We start from the raw sequence: 21,618 nt of genomic DNA, 5'->3' as shown, positions 1-21,618 counted from the left end.
ACCTGTGGAATTGGCTCTAGGAACGACCGCCCCTTGGTAATGTTTGTTCTGTTCCACCACTTCAGAGAGCGGTGTGTGCGGTCGTCTACCAACACCAGATCCGTAATCTGTCCTTGAGCCTGATTCCACTGTGTCGCTAAGCATTCTTGTAGCGGACGCATTTGTAGTTTTGCATATGGTATTAGCAGTATGCAGGATGACATCATGCCTAGTAGCTGCATGAACACTCTTGCTGTTAGTGAGTGTTGTGGCTGAAATCTCTGAATGATTGTAAGCATTGCTTGGACTCTGATTGGGTTGGGGTACACTTTGGCTTTTTCTGTGTCTATGGTAGCCCCCAGATATTGTTGAACTTTGTTTGGTTGTAGGTGTGACTTTGTGTAGTTCACCGTGAACCCTAGCTGGTGTAGTAGCTGAATTGTCTTTTGTGTGTGTTGCAGACACTCCTCTTGCGACCTGGCTTTTATTAGCCAGTCGTCCAAGTATGGGAAGACATGAATTTGTTGTCTTCTTAGGTGAGCTGCTACCACTGCCAGGCATTTTGTGAACACCCTTGGTGCCGTCGTGACACCAAATGGGAGGACTTTGAACTGATAATGTTGTCCTTCTACCACAAACCTGAGGTATTTCCTGTGGGCTTTGTGAATAGGGATATGAAAGTAAGCGTCTTTTAGATCCAGTGTAGAAAGAAAGTCCCCTTTCTTCAGTAAAGGAAGTACTTGTTGGAGCGTGACCATGTGGAAATGTTCCGAATTTATGTATGCGTTGAGAGGTCTTAGGTCCAGTATTGGCCTTAGAGACCCGTCCTTTTTGGGGATTAGGAAGTATAGGGAGTATACTCCTGTTCCCTGTTGGTGCTGTGGAACCTTCTCTATGGCATGCTTTTCTAGCAGTGATATTACTTCCTGTTTTAACAGTGTCAGGTGATCCTGTTTCATTGGACGCTGTTTGGGGGGGATGTTTGGTGGGGTAGCTGTGAGTTCTAGGCAATAACCATGTTGGATAATTTGTCTTACCCACTTGTCTGATGTGATGTTTTCCCAGACAGGTAGGAACTGTGATAGGCGTCCCCCTACCGGTGTTATATGGTCTGGGGGAAGCTCTATGAAGTAACTGTTTTGGGGTTGGAGAGTTGCGGTTGTTGTTGTTTCCGCGACCTCTACCCTTGTTGTTGTTACCCCTGTATCCACCTCTAGAATTACCTCTGGGTGATGTAGGTGTAAAAGAGGTTTGCTGTTGGTTTGTACCTGTACTTTTGGATCCTCCTCTATAGGTGGATCTACGAAAGGAACCTCTTTGTGTCGGCTGCTGCAATGCTCCCATTGATTTAGCCGTTTCTGTATCCTTTTTCATTTTTTCTAGGGCCTCATCTGTCCCTGTGCCAAAAAGTGTTTTCCCATCAAAAGGTTGATTAAGTAACGAGGTTTGTACCTCTTGTTTGAATCCTGACACTCTGAGCCATGCATGTCTCCTTAGCATGATGCTTGTATTTGTCGACCTTGCCGCAGTTTCTGCCGCGTCTAGGGCGCACTTTATTGAAGTGTTAGTAATTAACTTCCCTTCTTGTATAAGTTGATCAGCTCTCTTTTGATGTTCTTTAGGGAGATGTTTGATGAGTGTTTCTAACTCATCATAATGCGCTCTGTCATACCTTGCAAGTAGTGCTTGCGTATTAGCTATGCGCCAACTGTTTGCCGCTTGAGATGCTACTCTCTTGCCAGAGGCATCTATTAGTTTAGACTCTTTGTCAGGAGGTGGCGCTTCTCCCGTAGATAAAGAGTTTGCTCTCTTGCGAGCGTTTGTGACCACTAGTGAGTCTAGAGGAATTTGTCCCTTAATGTATATTGGGTCTTTTGGAGCTGCCCTATATTTTTTATCAATTCTTGGGTTCAATACCCTAGCCCTCACTGGGTCTTTGAATATCTCTGATGTATGACTGAGAAGGCCTTTTAGCATTGGTAGTGTTCCTGATGTTCTTTGTGCAGTAGGTAGTGTCTCTAATAAGAAGTCCTGTACTAGAGGTTCTGTATGTAGGTCTACCTTATGAAATGTTGCTGCTCTAGTAATGAGTTGTGCAAACCCAGTATTGTCATCAGGAGGTGAAGGTTTTGAGGGATATGACTCAAGGTCGGTATCATTACCTGATCCCACATTATACTCCTCCCATGGGTCTGCCTCCTCTGGGATTGTGTCCTCATCATCCCCAGGGTGTCCCCCCTCCCCTGTGTCACTCTCCATCTGTTGTAGGTGTAGATGGACGTGTGGGAGGAATATCTGGCCTATTGTGAGGAATAGGCGAAGATGGTGTGTGAGGTTTGGGAGAAGGGGGAGGAGTTGTATTCGTCCCCATTGTTCTCTTCTTTGGATGAGCCTTGTCGTCCAAATGTTCATGTTTCCTCTTTTTAGGTAGCTCTGTGACTACCTTGCCAGTCTTTGGGTCAATAAACAAAGTCTTTTGTTTAGGATCCGTTCCGTGTTCCTGTGTCGGTACCGCAGTTTTCGGTTCCGAAAGGTGTCTTTTCTTTGAAATGTCCATTTGTATTTTCGGTGCCGAAGTTTTGTTCGGATCCGACTTCTTCGGTATCGAAGATGTCCCCGGTGTCGAGGGTGTTTTCGGCGCCGAAGCGTGCTTCGGTGTCGACATGGACTGCTTCGACTTCGAGCTTTCCTTGACCTGGTGCTTCGGTGTCGATGTGGTTGGTTTATCGGAACCGGAACCACTATGATGGGGGACCGAGTGTTTCGGTTTCTGTTTCGTTGCCGGGCTCGAAGGCGGGGCGTTGGAAACTTTTTTCGGTTGTCTGACCGGGCTCGAGGGCGGGGTCGACACCGTGCGGGGTCTGTTTTTCGGTAAAGGGACGTCGTCACTCACGGTTTGTTGGACGTCGATTTCCTCGACGTCGGACTCGTCCGCTTCTGACCCCGCCTCGTCGGCCTCTTCTTCCTCCTCTTCTGGTTGCTGGTCCTCGAACAGCTCCGGGATTGCTTGTGACTGCATTCTCGATACCTCGTGTCTTCGGGCTCGACGGTTTCTAATCGTCGACTTTGACGAGAACGCTGCACAGGCCTCACAGTCCCTGGATTCGTGTTCAGGGGACAAGCAGAGGTTGCACACTTCGTGTAGGTCCTTGTGTGGGAACTTAGCACCACACGTTGGACATTTTTTGAATGGAGTCCTTTCCATGGACCCCGGGCTGGACTACGTCGAGTTTCTCGTAGTCGTCGTCCTTCGAATCGCGTCGGTATGGAGTGAAGTCGCGTTCGATAACGATACCGTCGATTTGGAAAGGAATACGCTCCGGTTATAACCTTCTTTGTTGAAGTCGGTCCGGAGCGCTTCGATCCTCATCCGAACCCGATGGCGGAAAAAAACAATCTAAGGATGGAGCCGATGCCCATGCGCACTAACACCGAGAGGAGGAGTCACCTATGACGACAAAGACTTCTCCAGAAGAAAAACAAAGTGCAATCATCCGAGCCCAACACCAGATGGCGATCTATTCATAAATGTACCATCTGCAGCCCATATGCCTCGAACATAAACTTGTTATAAAAATGAGGCCCCCTAAGTTGAAAAAAGATACAATAATACATTGTATGTCAGTAATGCACTATAATCCATAGTCAATATGCTCAGATTTCAAGGATAAATATTGACTTTCAAGTACTGTGCCAATATGAAACGAGAACAACCTTTCAGAATTACATAATTGTAAGTATGGGATATCCTGACAATAGGTGTTAATTGCCTAATACACAATCAAGAGTCTCTAACTCCTGGAAAGACTCTTTAAAAATTGAACCAGACCCAAAAACTGTATTAATATCAGTCCAGATCTTACATTTTGGCACCAATGACTTTCAATCTCTATCCAGCCTGAACATGGATAGTCAGATGTGGCAATACACTAAAATAACCAGACAGAGGCAGCATTGTTGCCAGCCTCAGGGAAATGCACCAAGAACCTGTGTCAAAAAACACACGGACAAAAAAAAAAGAAGAGATACAGTTTAGGATTGGAACGTGCATCCTCAACAGCATAGCCACTCGATGGGTCGCTGTACAATCTTAAAGTTTACTATGTGACAAACTCAAATGTCAGACTAAACAAGATAACTAAATCAAAATAGTCCCACCAGCCATGATATGCAGAGGAGGGCCCCAAGAACTAACAAAACATCAAACGGGAGACTAAGTTCTGAAAAAGTACATGAATAATATTCAGAACCACGGAAACTGTGAAATAGGAGTGGAAGCAGGGCTTTGTGTGGGGCGGGGCCCTCCAGGTGCCAGACTCAACCGTAGTTAAAAGATGATGTTGAAACGGGACTCTTTCGAGCCTATAGTCTGTCCTTTGCTTTACAGGCAAAAAAATGCTCGGTTTCTGAACAATTGCTGTACATGTGGTTCAGACAACCCATGTGGGCGAGGTAGCTCCTTTTTTTTTTTATTTCTCATATCCAGCTTAAGTTACATCACAAACAGCATTTGCGTTTTGCAAGATGTTGTTCTGTAGTTTTCTTTTCCCGCAGCATATAACTTTTTAAAGGCACGTAGTGTGAGCTGGACCGCCAGTCTATTGTGGGTGTTTATAAAGCTCTTTTATGTGCACATTTTATTGATGTTATAAGGCTTTAAATCAGGGGATAACACAGGCCCGCGCTCCAGGGGCCCCTTCACTCAGCGGGAGCCAGCACCGGCGTAGCCTCTTCATCATGAAGGTACGTACGCCACGCCTCCTAATAAATTAAATGGTGTGCAGCCGCACGCCCGGGGCCTTGGGCCCTGACCGGGTTTAGAGGTGCTTCATTAATTAAATGGTGCGCCGAGCACTGCAGGGCCCCGGCCGGGCCTCAGAGACTGCCGCTCTTCACAGTGTTAAATTAAACCAGGACTGAATTAAATAGTGCGCAAGTTCAACTATGCAGTGCACACGCGCGGGCCCCGGTCGGGCCTCTGAGGCAGTGTTCTACATAAATTAAATGGTGGGTGGGTGCGCGGAGCGCAGTTGTCTCCGCATCTGCCAGCCTGAGCAAATCCAGGGTGGGGCTGGTGACCGATTCCATTGAATTTGTCATGCCAATTGCGAAGCGCAATTAAAGTACGCATAACTTGTGAGGTAAGGCAGCCACGCCAGAGACTGAGAAGGACCGTCCTTCACTTACCGGCCATAATAATTCAAATTATTACTAGAGCCCCTGCCTGCTTGGCTAGCCTTGCCCTGCCCCTGCCCTGTCTTGCGGCGGCCACTGAAGCTGCAGGCCAGGCCTCAGCAGCCAGCCCTTCAGGTGTGTCGGAGTCTGTTGAGGCAGGAGTGGTAAGTGGGTGGACCTAGCCTACACCACTCTGCATTTTCTAATTAGCAGTTTCACGTTTGTCTTTATAGAATGTGGCTGCAAGTGAGCCCTAGACCATTTGGATAAAAAAAAATTCAGACCTGGCTACAGCTTTCGTACTGGACATGAGGCCACGTGGCAGCTCCGATTTTCACAATTCTGCAGCACCTCTGGTTGGTAAAGTTGCTCACACATAGCCACATGGGCCATCAACAAGCTTTTAGGGTGGAGAGATGTGGAGAATAATGAGGACAAGGATGGGAAAATGAAAGGGACATGCATGAGGGAAGTGTGACGTCGAAGAGTGGGAGGGGACAGTATTCACATGTGTAATGTGGGTGCTCTTGTGGCGCTCGGGGTCCCAGAGTTGCTTGAGCAAGAGGTGGTGTTGTGTTTGCAATTGGAGGATATGCATTGGTGAACAGCTGGTGGTTAGGTTTAAAAAATCAAAGATGGGTCTGATTGGACAAGTTAAAGAAATGGGGGGGGGAGGATTTCATCTGCCCATGTATGCCTTTAAGTATGTGTGGCTGGGGCCGGGCATTTTTATTTTAGGAGTTGAAACTTTACCTTGAAAATTGTATTTTCTATTGTGTAGTCAAAAGGCCTTGGGAAATGCGACAAGAATGCAGAGCCGAGAGGCAGCACTTTGTAAAGTCAGATGGGTTTAATATTCAGAGAATGCAGGCGCTTCGGTGAACGGGGATTCAATTCGGTCATTTGCCTACAGTTACTGAACGACTTTACTATTTCATCTTAGAAATACACAATTTGGCTCAGTGACTCAGAATGGTGTTGCTTTAACAAATGAAAAAGGATTTGAGAGAAATTAAGGAGTTGGGCTCAGTGGAAGCATGCATCTACTCTAGGAGTCTGTGTTTGACCTCATGGTCACACGTTTAAACTTCAGGGAGCCCACTCAGACTTCATCCTTCTGAGGATGAGCTGCATAACTATAAATGTCTGGACACAGATTTGCTCTTCTTTGAGATACAAAAGGGGATGATGGATGGAGCGTTTGAGCAAATCAAACACTCACCCCCAGTCAACTGATCTGGGTTTAATCCATCTCAATTCTTAAGCTCACTCCGCCACCCCAGTTCAGACATGGCCATATGCAAATCAGTCTGACCCTATGAGTCATGGGAACAGTCCAGCCCAAACTGCCAAAGCCATGTCTTCCCTGGAGCGAAAACAAGCATCCTGGGACCGGTTACTGGCATTTCAGCCGTCATCAGCCAGGCTAGCTTGAATCCAGTGGCAAAGTGAGCAAGGGACTCACGTCTGAGCATACCCTGCCAACTTAGGGCGAACAAAGCGATACAGATGGCCATTTCTGAACTGGGGTGGCAGAGTGGGCTAAAGAACGGTGATGGATTAAACCCAGATCTGTTGACTGGGTGTGAGTGTTTGATTGGTTCGGATGCTCGGTCCATCACCACCCCCTTTTGTACCACTTTGTTCACCATAAGAGAGAACAAATGTGCTGTATCTACTAAGATATGGTGAATTTATTCTCTCTCCCAGTGTTGGTGCACTTTAGGGAAGCAGCCCAGCTTCCACTGGCGCTGCAGGTACAGTGGCAGGGGCCCAGAGGTCTGAGGGGCCCACTGCACCCGGATTATAGTTGTATTTTATAATTAAGGCTGACTGTATCTGTAAAAATCAGTAAAACCAGAAAACAGACAGAAAACCATATATTTTCCTGTCTGTATTTATTTTACAATGTGAATAAAAACGGAAATTGGGTTGTTAAGTGATTCTAACCGCTGTCAGTCATGACTGCCAGGCCAATAGCTGTGCGGATTGACAGACAAGGAGATTAAAAAAAATAGAGAGATTAGTAATGAGTCTTAAACAGCAGTAGCTTTGCACAACCTTGATACAAAAATGACCATATTTACTTACAAGTTTACCACTGAGTGTGTATATATCATTGAAATCGGACAGGCATGAGTGCACATTAACTGATTAAATAAATGCAGAAATATACACATTTCAGAATCATTTTTTCACAAAAGCTACAATAAATATGGATAAATACAGGTAAAACTAGCAAAAATAAATATGTATATATACAGATGATAATTACAAAAATATAAATACCATAAAACCGGGAGCCCACTTTATAATTCAAACAGTAGCCAGAGGGCCATTTATTTCCTTGCACAGGCCCATGACACACTGGCTATGCTACTGCTCATAGCAGCCATTTACCAACGCACATACCCTTATGCCATAGTACAAGGGCGTGTGCGTTCTCTGAAATATAGGTTTTGTACTGGCAGAAGAACCTTCCAGCACAAAAACTATGCTTTTAGGTTTGTTCCACTATGTATGTGTGTTGTACAATGCAGCTCAAATGTAAAATGGGACAATCAAGGAGAATTTAAAAACCTTTCTCCTTGTTACACCTGCCTTGAGGAGGTGTTAGATTTTGGCACAAACCCCTCTCCACCAATGATGTAGATATGGATTTGCATCAAAGTCCATTGGTGGTCACATGGAAAAGCCCATGCACCAACCACAGAATGCCCCGTAGACGGAAAGAAACGCAAAGCAGCGCATAGCGCAATTTTGAGTTACTTTGGGATAGTATCCAATGCAAATGATGGATAGTAAATCACACCCTAACATTTTGTGAGAGGTTTTTGTCACAAAAGTGTCACCAACCCTATACGTAGCATTAGTAAATGTGGACCCCTGTGGGTGGTGAACGGTTGACTTAAAAAACATGGTATATACACGACCATTGTGCAGAGACACATTTGTTATTGACTAAACTGTCTCCTAAGAGTTTGAATGGCAGCTTTCAGGACTGTGGCTTGCAGCAAGGCCAGGAAGGCTGCCAATTGCAAAATGAGGGTATTTTATGAGTTGGAAAGAACTTACAAATTCATATGGAGATTGAATTTGAGGACTGTGTGTTATTTAGTGACAATGATGCCTTCCATGTAATTTTTTGGGGAATGCGTACATCTTGCTGGAGTTTTTAGTATGAATTATACTTTATTTTATTTCTGGACTGGCTGGCCAGTTTGGTGAGGGGTCGGCATAAAAACTGATAAGCCCACGTCAAAAGGTAATTAAGGCATTAACTGGAGATCAGATGGGAACGGGGGCGACAGATAGGTACTGAGGGGTAGGCTGAGGATAAAGGAGGCGTAGGTGGATAGGACATTTTATGGAGGCGGACGGATAGGCTTGAAAGGACAAGGGTGGCTGTAGGTCCAAGGGGGTGGGTCTGCTCTGTTAGTGAGATTAGGCTGAAGGCAATGTGCGTGGTGTGCAATTTCGTGAGCGTGCACCTGCCAAAGCGGTATTTTACACATCAGATCCATCGTTTCGAGTTACTCAGTTTCAGCAGGAACAAAAAATGATCGCCTCATTAGGAAATTCTTTCTAATGGGGTAAACCCACCTTTGGTATTAGAATCTTCGGTGGTTCTAGGGATGCATTCACCAGATCGAACATGGTGGAATATGTCTCCAGAAAAAAGTCCCCGAAATTGTGTGGCAACCCCAGTTTTTTTGTTAACTCTACATTCCTTAGGGGCTATCTCAAAACCAGAGGTTGATTTGGCCGCACAAAATGACCAATACCCATGCTTCCTGTACTTTCAAGGTCAAAATGATCACATCAGGATTTCCAATACACTTGGAATGAGTGCCTTAGGAGAGAGTCTGTTGTGACTGCGGCCTGTCCCCCAAAGGCACAATAGACCTCATTTACAATATGTTGACACACAGCAGTACAGCAAGCCTTCCTGCTGCTCTGTCGTGCATAAAAACAAAAAGGCAGGAATGCTCCATATCTACAAGATATGGCCCATACCTGTCCTTCTGCCCTGCGCCAGCGCACAAACAGCAGCCATGCATCAGTGCAGACACTCTTGCCTCATTTTGCAAGGGTACCGGGTGCTGAGGTTTTTGTGCAGGAAGGTGTCCCTTCCTACACAAAAACAATTAAAGGCATTTTCCTCTTTTTATGTGTGATGCAGAATGCAGCACGCATAGAAAGAGGAAAAAACGAGGATAAATAATAATTTTTCTCCTCGTTGCTCCTTACGCCTCTCCTGGGGATGCGTAGGATTCAGTCGCATTTCCAGATTTACAAAATGTTGTAAATCTGGGAATGCATCAAGTTCCATGGATGTTACGTGGGAACACCCACAGCAATACCTAGGGAATGCCCCTTTCATGCAGACTTATGCGTAAAAGGGTAAACATAATTACAAAGCCATTTATACTATGTGACCTATTGACTTATCTGTCTGATTATGCGTTCCCATGTACTCCTCTTTGTAAAGCGCTCTGATATTCGCAAGGATCTTGTCCGCGCTATATAAAACTTTCAAAATAAATAAATAAATGAAAAGTCTTGCAGGATGACTTAACATGGCCTTGGGGGAAGCCCATTGCGCTGCCGGTGCATCAATAAAAGTGACGCACCGGCGGCGCAATTTGCTTCTACATAAACCCCAGTGTTTGCATGCATAATGCAAGGAAATGTGCCTGAAGGAAAATGAGAGGGGACTGGTTTCATAAGCACCCTCTACTTCAAGAGGACTCTCTTCCAATGCTGGACTTACCATTTATTCCATTGGGCATTTCCCCATGGGGGTTGGAGCCATAGGATGCCAGTTTTTGATGGAATAGTGCCACTTCTGGCACCTCTGCCATTTCCTTCAGCACCCTAAGGTAATTACAGCAGGCGCATCAGGCACTTTAGAAGAGATAGTGTAAAGAGGAGACTAGGACAGAGAGATGAGAGAGTAGGGGGATTAGCTACTGTTGGTGGAGCAGGTGCAGTGGCACCCGGGCAGAAAGCTCGAGGTGGCTCATTGAACTCTAATTGCTCTGTTTTATTACTCCAACAGCAGTCAAACAGGAAATTTTCCTTGGTCTTACTGAACCCATTGTATTCTTGCTACACCACTGTGAGATTCAGTTGAACTACCAATTTCCCTCTATTTTGTTTGGATTAACATATAACCATTGGGTTTGTACAGACTCTTGCAGAGATTAATTTGTAAAAGAATAAGTGCCAGGCCCTTCTTGGAAGGCCATTGCAGCCTGCACCATGCATTGCCCCTGCCAGCGCTGCCAAGGACAGTACCAACATAACACCTAGCCATCATACTCCTACAAGTATGATAATTCAGACTATTTCAGGCCACACAAAGCTATAATAATGGCGTGAGAGACCTGTATCATTTATTCTCAATGCGATTTGACCTAATAAACATGTTTTTTTTATACTCATCTCAAAATTAAACAGACTACGCCACCATGCAGTGGACTGTCATTAGAGCCAGTGCTACCAATTGGTACCGAGCACCTGAAGCACTGACTCAAATTAAGCATTTGTGTCTTGCATATTATATGTTGTAAATATGATCACTATGTAAGCAAAGTGTCATCTGTACAATATTCTGTTATACGGCTGTGTATTATATTGTACTGCACATGGATTGATGTAATACCGATGTCAGAAAATCAGATTTACTTCCTAATGCAATTCACTTGGAACAGAACTACATTTCTAATTTGTTTTGGATTCCACTGATGTTCAGAGACGATTTCCCTACGCAAACGAGAATACGCTTGAGCCCTTGTCTCATGGGCATATAGGGGCGTCCTTGTTGAGTATGTATAGGAGCTGAGAGAGTGGGCAGAGTTCATATGTTAAGTCACAAAATAAGACTATCTAAAATAAAAGGAAATAACAATAGCCCAGCAGCTCCCGCAGTGCAGGGGTACCAGCTTCAGGGGGCACCCTCTGGCACTGCACACGGGTGGGTCTGACAGCTCCTGACTGGTACAGAGTGTGGGGGGACCACGTCATGCACTTTGCAGGGGGCCCCCTGCAAGTTTCGTTATGCCCCTGCTTTAAATTCAGGACAATCTTCCATCAAGATTTTACTCCATGACCCGACGGGTAAATATTTCTAAAAACCTTTACAGTTTTCTGTGAACGGTTACAAACAGTTCACAGAAATCAGTGGACTTTTTTCTGTCATAAATGCTCGCTCAGCTAAAATGGCATGAGTGAAGTTTCTGGTCAAGTCTGGGTGCTCTAGAGTTGAGGCTAAAGACAGGGAGAGTTTCTCACAGTGTCGGTCACAGGGGCTTGAAGGTGTTCAGAATACGAACTCACCAATCCTTGACATCTCTGCAGATGGCAAACAATGATCAGGAATTTCAATTTTAACAGTGGTTCTAGAATTCTGTGCAAAAGTGGTGTAAATTATTTACAGCGCAAAAAAAAATGCTTGTAGGTAGGTGAGTGGGTGGGTGCTTCGTGGCTGGCAATGGTGAAGTGAAGGAATCGCAAGGAAGTGCATGCAGGAGAGCGTGAAAAGGAGGGTGCAGAAGAGGAAAGAGATTAGGTGTGAACTATGCAGATGGCGGATTTCAGAAAGATGTGGGGTTAAAAGAGTGTGTCTTACAGACGAAAAGCAGTGTAAAGGGAAAAGGAGTGATTGACGCATTGTGAAGGCCCCTACCCTTCAGACAGTCCTCAGTAACATTTCATACACAGTCTCATAATTTTAGAATTAAAACATTTTCAATTCAAATTATTACCAACAAAATCTTTGTTGAACAGTTACTTACCTTTGGTAACGCTTTACCTGGTGTGTGACACACACACACAAAAACACACACACTAAGACTGCATCCGAAAACTGTTTTGCAATGCTTCTGCATGCCAGAACGTGGCGCCATGCGGCTCCACACTGACACCGCTCCACTCCGGAAATGACATGAGAGCATATATATATAAGCGCCACTGCTGCATGCGATCAGTGGCTTTCAAGACTGTCTATACACCGTGACAGAGCCCCTAAAAGCTCATTTGTAGACAGTGTGCAGATTGCTAGACTTGGGATATTAAGGTTAGATCCAACCACAGAAAAGGGAGGATGAGAGGGTTGGTAAGGAATTTGCGACTAAATCGAGTTTTTATCAGAAAAAGCATTACCGAAAGTAAATAACTTGTTCTTCTGATAGAGACCTCTCGTCACAGATTCCTCACCTTTTGAAAAGATACCAGAACAGTAACTAAGAGGAGGACAGCGTTGGACTAACTCAAACTAGGAAGTCCCGCGAGAATGGAGCAGGCAAAGTGCCTGTCTTAGGGGACTTGGATATCCAGTCAATAGTGCTCTTTGAAGGTATTGAGGGACACCCACATAGCTGCCTGGCAGATGTTTAGTATGAGTAATAAAGGGGTGTGCCTTCGTAACTCATGGACCTGGGTCGATATGTAATTTATACAGTCATTACACAATTGTTGCTCTCGGTGAGGATAGGTTAGAGAAAATTGTTCATTTGCCCAAGACGTGACGCCAGACACGCCGTCCGCCTAACACCATGCTGTCCACCTTGTCCTGATGAAGACCCCAACATGAGGGAAGAATAACCCTTCTATTTACTCGGGGTCGAAACGTAGACTACGCCAAACCCTACACGCCATAGGAACAAATGAACAATTTTCTCTAACCTATGTGTGATGTACTTTGGGAACATTACCAGTACCTTAATTGTAAAGGCGTTATTATTTTTATGTGATGTAACACTGTCACACCACCTTTACCACGTCCCACACTTACCTTTCACTCCCCTTTTTCTTATCCTCACTGAGAGCAACAATTGTGTAATGACTGTAAATCTGCATATCATTTATGTAATTTATACACACAATGGTATGCAGTTAAAAGCATAAGTACTGCACTAATATGGAATAAATACAATTCCTTGAATACTGCATACTACACCTTTATTGTGCTGAATATATGTATTGAAAAATAATTGTGGTGTGTAAGATTCTATTATATACCAGTACATAATAATTGTAAAATATATATTCAACTCGGACCACCTCATCTTTGTACTGGCAGATGTTTAGGGCAGGACTCCAAGTGCCGACGGAGTAGTAGCAGCTTTGGGCCTGGTGGAATAAAATCTCAGTCAGTCTGATTGCTGTTTCTTCTCCAGTGTGTATCATATCTTAATGCAGAGCACGATCAGGCATGTGGTGGCACGCATCTGCACAGCCTTGCCTTTCTTTGCAGCGGCGAACGCCACAAAGAGCTGTCGTTCAACTGGTTGTCTTTAGTGGGATCAATGTAGAAGCTAAGCACTCTCTTAGGGTCTAAGCGATGGAGCCTCTACTCCTCCTTAGAGGGGTGAAGTGGAGCACAGAAGGCCAGCAGAATGATAGATTGACTGACAGAACGGCATCACAACTTTCGTGAGAAAGGATGCCCTGTTATGCAAAATCAGCTTGTCGAGGAAGAATGTGGTGTATGGTGGGCGATCACACTAAGCCTGAAGTTCACTCACAAGCTGTGCTGAAGTGATGGTAACTAGGAACAGTTTTAATGGTGAGGAGCCACAAAGGACAACTGTGAAGCAGCTCAAGTGCAGTACACATCAGATACGTAATGGCAAGATTAAGGTCCCATTGGGGTATCACAAAGATAGGCGAAACATATGTTGCAGTCCTTCAAAAAACCACATAAAAATAAGTGATTTAAATGAAGAGGGATGATCAGACAACCTTATGAAGGTCGAGGAGGCCAAAAGATAACCTTTACCTGAGTTCCAGCGGGAGGGCTTGAACAAACCCTTTGGTAAATCCTCTTGGTTCAATAGTAGAGTTCCACGGCTGTTCGCCAACTGTGAGGTGGCTTATTCAGCCCAATCCAGTTGTAGCTCAGCATTATGAGCTTCATTATGCTACATAGACCAGCTTCTTTGAACATTTATGATCGCTATTGTTTGAGGCGCCCCGAAATAACTCGGCGCATGCGCAAAGGTATAGTGTTTTTCGATTTTCAGCCCGAGGACTTCTGCGCAAGCGCGTGAAGGTTAGTGCTAGGTTTGTGGGGTCTGGCGCTCCCGTGTTTACAGTTACTCGTTTCATGCTAACACAGGTGAGCATTCTTTTCCTCTGAATCACTCGAGATCTGGTGACTCAGGATTGCTTGCCAACTGGGACACTATGATTGGCTTCACAGTCAAGAAGCCCCGGTACTTAAATGAAGTAGGCGGAACAGTCGGTGCCTCCCCTTCCGCTCGGCTCAGAGCAATGGGCACCGACGGATAGGTAAGTTTGGTGATTTTTTGATGGGATGACTGCCCTGTAGCAATCAGTACGGATACAGACAGTACTGTTAATTAACAATCTTCACTTTACCCAGGGCAATGCTTTTAGACTTGGGTCTTTTCAGGTTAGCTGCAAAAACATTTTTTGCTCCTATATACCATGGGACTCGTACTGCAAGTCTCAGTTTCAGATATGGGGACACTAACGGCTGCCCGTGGCATTGACATCATCCTATTTTGTCCTCTCTCTTTCCCAGGGTCAGTTACCTACCTTAAGTAATTAATGTTGGTCCAGTGACAGGGGGAACTTTTGGCAAGTAGTTGGTAGTCTACCACACGTCTATTGGGGTATATGTGTATAACAATTAGGTAGGACACATAAGAGGTGTGCGCTAATTGTGTCCTTTTTTCTTACACATTAGAGCGGGGCCTCTATTTCCCGAGCGGTTGCCGGGCGAGGTGAGGCTTTTACCCACACAAAGCTGGGTGAGTATCACTAGGAGGAAATGCCTCCATGTGATGAAGCTAGTATGCTTATATGTTATGCGGAATGCAAATTGTTCGCGCAGGTGTGTTCTGTTCTGATGATGCCTGTGGGGTTATGTGGTTTCATGTGTGTAATTGGGTACATGGTATTTTTGTCTTTTTGACAGGAAGATCTCCTTTCTGTCTCCAGTGGACATTGAGGTTCCAAATTCGGGGGAGATATAGGACTTCCTTAAGTACATTGCATGTATTCTATTTATTATTTCTGTATTTGTACACCTAACACACCCTGTTGCAGTAGCCTACCATTTACAAGGTCCTGACGAAAGCTGGAGTAATACTCCATCAAGCTGAAACTAGTTGACCACTCTGCACATGCGCCATAATGTAGTCTCACTCATCTACTACCAGGCGTGTTTTTAATTTTGACACCTACACTAATCTCTACAGGTACTCCCCTTAGTCTAGGTAGTCAATTTTAGTAAGCACTTTCTCCAGAGCACTGCACTCATCTTACAATTTTCTTTTTCCTTTGAGCATGACTGGCTCAGCGCGTCGCTCTCCATTTTCCGCACCGTCGCTTGAAAACATGGGCGGTGCATGGAGCGATTGCCTATTCCCATATGATGAAATGCCGCCACAAGGGTGGTCTGATGGGTACTTTTCAGCCCAGTGTGACTCTACACATTTTTTCACACATGCTCCTGTGTGATCCTCGTTCACCATTCAGGGCAGCACACCATCTTAGACCTGGTCTTCTCTTTCTGTGTATTTACTTGCCTGCCAAGAGACAGAACATTTAATAGACCATCAGACCATTTGGCCTGGAGGAGGTCAATCTGGTGAGCGCCACACCAAATCATAAATTCATACCAACAACAAGTGTATGTAGTTTTTGTAGAGGGACAACTGGCAACCAAGATGACAACAACCTCTAGAGGAAGGTCGAAGGTGTTCAACTGTTGCTGCTTAACCTCGCTGCTCACCCTCTGTGCATGGAGGTGGAGGTTGCAAAGGCCAGGGTGGAGAATCAGACCGTTCTTCTGTGATAGCTGTACCTCCTGGAGGGGCAGCCTAAATCGTCCTTAGCCACTTGGATGACTTTGGCCCAGTCTGTCCGTATCTTCTTGAGAACTCAGGGAAGGAATCAGAGTTCCACTCGAAGCGGAACGCATCTCAGAATGAGCGACACCTTAGAAACACCAACATGTAGAAGTGCTGACATTCCCCTTTCTCGGCGGTGGGGAACAGATCGAGCCCAGGTTCCCCAGATTCGTGGAACAGGCCTTGCATCACCTCCAGATCTAGCTGCCATTTGTGAACTACTAGGTGCAGACGGTTGAGCTTGCCCACCCTGGCATTCAATGATACTGCAAGGAAGTTCAGCACCAGAAACAGTCCTTGGTGGTCCAACCATTTCCAGAGGTGCAAGTCCGTGACCTCACACTGTTTGCTGCAGTACCACACAGTGGAGGTGTTGTCTGGGAGTACCTGTACCAGTCACCCTTTGATGGATGGCAGGAAGACTTTCAGTGTCAAACGAATAGCACTCCGTTCCAGAAGGTTGATATGGAGCCGGCATCCGCCAGCGTCCAGAGGCCACTGATCTCCACCTCTAACCAAATCACGGTCCAGAAGCCACCATTGCAGATCTTTTGCAGTTTCTTCCGAAATCTGGATGTGTTCAAAGGTCCCTTTGATGTTGAAGCCACTGGACAACAGATCCCACTGCACAGCCCGCATATGCTACCTGGAGTGCTCGACCAACAGGATGCTGGAGGCCATCAGTCCTAGTAACTTCAGAGTCAACCTCACTGAAATCCAGAACCGAGGCTGAAAGATTGGGATCATAGCCTGAATGTCCTGGACTCTCTTTCCTGAGGGAAAGCCCAACCCATGTCCAGACCAACTGATAAGGACTGGGAAGGAGTCCGGAATGACTTTAGCACGTTGAAAGTAAACCCCAAAGATGACAGAAGTTTGCTGTAATCTGGAGATGGCAGACGACTGCCTGGGGTAAGCACGCCTTCAACAGCCAGTAGTTAATGTAGGGGAATACTGGCACCCCTAACCTCCGGAGGTTTGCTGCTAACACCGACTTCATATTTGTGAAATCTTGTGAGTGCCAGTGAGACCAAGGAGGAACACAGTGAACTGAAAATGCTCCTCTCCCATCATAACCCGCAGGTAGCACTGATGGGCCGACAGGTTTGGAAAATGGAAATGGGCATCCTGCAGGTCGAACACCACCACTCAGTTTCAAGGACAGACAAGACCTGGGCCAGGGTGAACAGAGAATAACAATCACGTCCTACCTCTGGTGCCGGCACCCTCTTGATAACCTCTTTCTCCAAAAGAGCTTGCACTTTGTTTCACAAAATAGAGAGATGACGGCCCAACAATTATTAAGAGGACAATGGAAGGTGCAGCAGGGATGAAAGGAAGGGTAAGGCTACATCATGACCATCCTGTATGGCCTGTGAGAGAACAGGGAGGTCTTCCTTAGCACTGGGGAGGACTTGTGCTACTGAGTCCCAAAGGGTGTGAATATAATGGCCCAGTAAATAGGAGGCATTGACTGATCGCAGAACCAAATTGGCAGAGAAAATAAAGTGTTTTCCTAAAGTCTCCACCCTCTTAGATTCTCAGTCGGGTTAGTGGGAGTGACATTGTTAAGGTTGGTCCGGCTAGTGGAAGCTTGCAGCACAAGATTCTCTGAAGTGGGGTGCTGAGAGAGAGAAAGGCTGGGTTGCCTGGAGCAAGTCAGCGATACCTGGCAATTTGCCGGTTGACTGAAGGGCAAGTACAGGGTTTACCCAAGGCCCCTAGAAGGGTATCCTTCAAGGTGTCTCAGTCTGGGAGGAGAGGCTCGGAAGCAGTTTGGCCAGGCCACCTGACTTTTTCCAAGATGTTCGTTTTGACCTCCATAGTGGGTAGTTGTAGATTGAGGGCTTCGGCTGCCCTATGCTTGACCATGGCACGGGGGCTGATTCTTCAGTTGGGCAAGAAGAGGGCAGTTTATGGGAAGATGTCTAGACCTCTAGCCCCCTGCAAGTCTTCATACCAATTATCATTGGCCTAGGGCTGAGGAACTCATCACCCTGGTCACAGTCCTTAACAGAGTCTGTACCAAAGAGGCAATACAATGAATGCGGTCTCCCTTGAGGTAAAGGGAGTGTAGAAACTGTAGTCTGATTCAGCTGCAACATCGATTCGGCATCAGAGAGGATGATCGGGCCACTTATTTGGGCGGCGAATTCGGCATGGTAGTCGACATTCCCGAGGCGGTGCTAATACTTAACGAAAACTAATATTGTTGAGGATACCTGCAGGCAATTTTAAATCATTGATCTCCTGACTCTCTCTTCAGATTCTAAGTAGCACCCACCCAGATATGGTAGGTATCTGTGTGATAACTATGATGAAGCATGACACTAGGTACTCTAGTGGGCGAGAGCTCCTATAAAACACATAGGGGTACCCTTACTAGTGAGAGGGTCTGAGAAACAACTAGCTTTATAAAAGTGCGCTCTCTCTTTGTGCTTCCTTTGAACAAAATATTGGCAGTGGAGAGAACCCACTTTAGAAAATGCGTAACTCTTTTTGTAAATTTGGTTGTAATAACAGGAAGCTCAAGAAGGAGCGACATAATACTGGTCAAATGGCACGCTATGGAAAGCACAGGATTTTAGGTCACATGCATTACGGCCACACCCTTAATTAGATAAACCAATCTATCAATCAATCATATCACTTGTATAGCGCGCTACTCACCCGGAAGGGTCTCAAGGCGCTTGGGGGAAGGGGGCCGCTACTGCTCGAACAGCCAGGTCTTGAGTTGTCTTCTGAAGACGAGGTGGTCCTGGGTCAGCCGAAGGTGGATGGGGAGGGAGTTCCATGTCTTGGCCGCTAGGTAGGAGAAGGATCTGCCTCCGGCGGTGGCTCTTCGGATGCGTGGTACGGCGGCGAGGGCGAGGCTAGCGGATCGTAGCTGGCGGGTGGGCGTGTGGAAGGTCAGGCGGTCGTTGAGGTACTTGGGGCCCAGGTCGTGGAAAAACTTGTGTGCGTGGGTGAGGAGCCTGAACGTGATCCGCTTGTTGACGGGGAGCCAGTGCAGGTTCCTCAGGTGGCCGGAGATGTGGCTGCGTCGAGGGATGTCTAGGATGAGTCGGGCGGAGGCGTTCTGGATGCGTTGTAGTCTTTTTTGTAGCTTGGCTGTGGTTCCGGCATAGAGGGTGTTTCCGTAGTCCAGCCGGCTGGTGACGAGGGCCTGGGTGACCGTCTTCCTGGTTTCGATCGGGATCCATCGGAAGATCTTGCGGAGCATGCGGAGGGTGTGAAAGCATGAAGAGGAGACGGCGGTGACTTGTCTGGTCATGGAGAGGGAGGAGTCCAGGATGAAGCCCAGGTTGCGTGCGTGGTCTGTTGGCTTGGGAGCGGTGCCCAGGGCGGGGGGCCACCAGGAGTCGTTCCAGGCGGAGGGTGATGGTCCAAGGATGAGAACTTCCGTCTTGTCTGAGTTCAGTTTCAAGCGGCTGTTCTTCATCCACTCGGCGACGTCTTTCATCCCTTCGTGGAGGCTGGTTCTGGCGGTGTCGGGGTCTCTGGTGAGGGAGAGGATCAGCTGGGTGTCGTCGGCGTAGATGATGTTGAGGTTGTGTCGGCGTGCGATGGCTGCGAGGGGTCTCATGTAGACGTTTAAGAGGGTGGGGCTGAGTGATGATCCTCACGGGACGCCGCAGATGACTTCGGTGGCCTCGGAACGAAACGGGGGGAGGCGGACTCTGTGTTCTTCCAGCTAGGAACGAGATGATCCACTTCAGTGCCTTCTCTTGGATGCCGGTGTTGCTGAGGCGCTGGACTAGGGTGCGGTGGCAGACAGTGTCGAACGCTGCAGAGAGGTCCAGGAGGATGAGTGCCGCTGTTTCCCCGTTGTCGAGCAGGGCTCGGATGTCGTCGGTGGCTGCGATGAGGGCGGTCTCGGTGCTGTGGTTGGCTCTGAAACCGGATTGCGAGGGGTCGAGGGATCCATTCGTCTCGAGGAAGGCGGCCAGCTGTCTGTTGACGGTCTTCTCGATGACTTTGGCAGGAAAAGGGAGGAGCGAGATGGGGCGGAAGTTCTTGAGGTCGGTGTGGTCCGCTGTTGGTTTCTTCAGTAGGGCGCTGAGCTCGGCATGCTTCCAGCTCTCCGGGAAGGTGGCGGTGTCGAAGGAGGTGTTGATGATGTCTCGGAGTTGGGGTGCGATGGTGGGGACGGCTTTGTTGAAGATGTGGTGGGGGCAGGGGGCAGTCGGAGATCCGGAGTGGATGGTGTTCATCGTGCGGGCTGTGTCTTCGGTGGTCACTGCGGTCCAGGTGTGGAGGGTGGCGGTGGGGTGCGTTGGTTCAACGGTTGGGTGCGAGGATGGTGTGCCGAAGCTGTTGTGGATGTCGGCAATCTTGCGGTGGAAGAACGCAACCACGCCACTTGAAAAGCATTTATTGAGATATTTCCTAATTTACGCACTGTTTAGAGACCATACAACTTTTTTTTATCCCACTTAAAGACCTGGATGGAATGGAAGAGGGCTGATGTACTCAGGCTAAAGTGAACACAGGTTTGAGTTCGCTCTGGTTCTATCCACAAAACTGCACTGGAGCCTGGGAGAACTAAATTCTGCAGGTAATTCTGTAAATACCTTGTGGGGGACTCCAAAAAAGCACCCTATCTGCTTCAGTAAGTTCATTCCCCTCAACCCGTGCCCATTAGCTACTTGCTTTGTGCCATGGTGCCAGTAGCACCAGGCAAGACAACCAAGCTTCTGTGCATTGATCTCAATAGAAAGAACCAGTGCTTGCATGCTGGTATGCTAAAGTTTTAAGTGTTTACATGCCAATGGCTTCTTGATGCAGAGTGTCATTTCCAAAGATACATTTCTTGAAAATCCCTCTCCTAAATCAGCGACTAAATTCCAGATAGTCTGATTATACAGTGCTTCAGGAAATTACAAAATGAATGCCACAGCGTGGCAGCCTGCACTCTGAAGACCTGTCCACCCAGGCAAGTGCTTCTGGATTTCAAAACACTGTTAAAAAAGCCACAATTAATATGGGGCCAAATAAGTGGAGTGCCTTATGCAACAAGCAAGGTGTAGATTCGGGTTGAGTGCAAACATGGTTATTGTTGCCCTGGAGGCTAAAAGAGATGGTATGGGGAAAGTCAAAGGGATACTAAAAACGGTTGGTTGCAGACACCGCCAGCTGAGGTTATGGCTGGCAGGGGACTAGAAGCATCCAACTCTTTATTTTCTCTGAGGCTGGTAAACTTGTGTTTGACGCTATTGAATCTGGAAGTAGCAAGTTTGTGTTGCAAATGGCATCTTTTTTTTCCCCAGGACCGGAGGGCAGATGATTTGAGATGTGCTGGTGGAACCGAATGATGATTGTTTACAAAGGATGAACACAATCCAGCTCGAGCACAAAACTGTTGGAAATTAATGTACATGAAAGCAAGACTTCCATGGATCACAGAGAAAAATAAACCATGTTTGTGCTGTTCAAGGAAGAACAAAGCGCTAACTCAGATGAGCAGGATTTGATGTGCACTTCAAGCACCCTTATCCTCATGACAAAAGTTTTGAATGGGTCAAACATTAATTAATATTTAATCTGGTAGTTAGTGAATACAGTAGAGATTATTGAA

General features: G+C 46.6%; 1 protein-coding gene across 1 annotated transcript in view; it reads right to left on the bottom strand.

Annotated features, from left to right (window-relative positions):
• The window catches only part of PTPN1 (protein tyrosine phosphatase non-receptor type 1), a 375,455-nt gene that overhangs the window by 25,935 nt on the left and 327,902 nt on the right, over nt 1-21,618 (bottom strand). The window lies entirely within an intron of this gene.

Source organism: Lissotriton helveticus, chromosome 7 (assembly GCF_964261635.1).
Source record: "Lissotriton helveticus chromosome 7, aLisHel1.1, whole genome shotgun sequence".
Lineage (NCBI taxonomy): Eukaryota > Metazoa > Chordata > Amphibia > Caudata > Salamandridae > Lissotriton > Lissotriton helveticus.
Note: the sequence above shows the minus strand (reverse complement) of the source record. Positions and strands in the feature narration are given on the sequence as shown.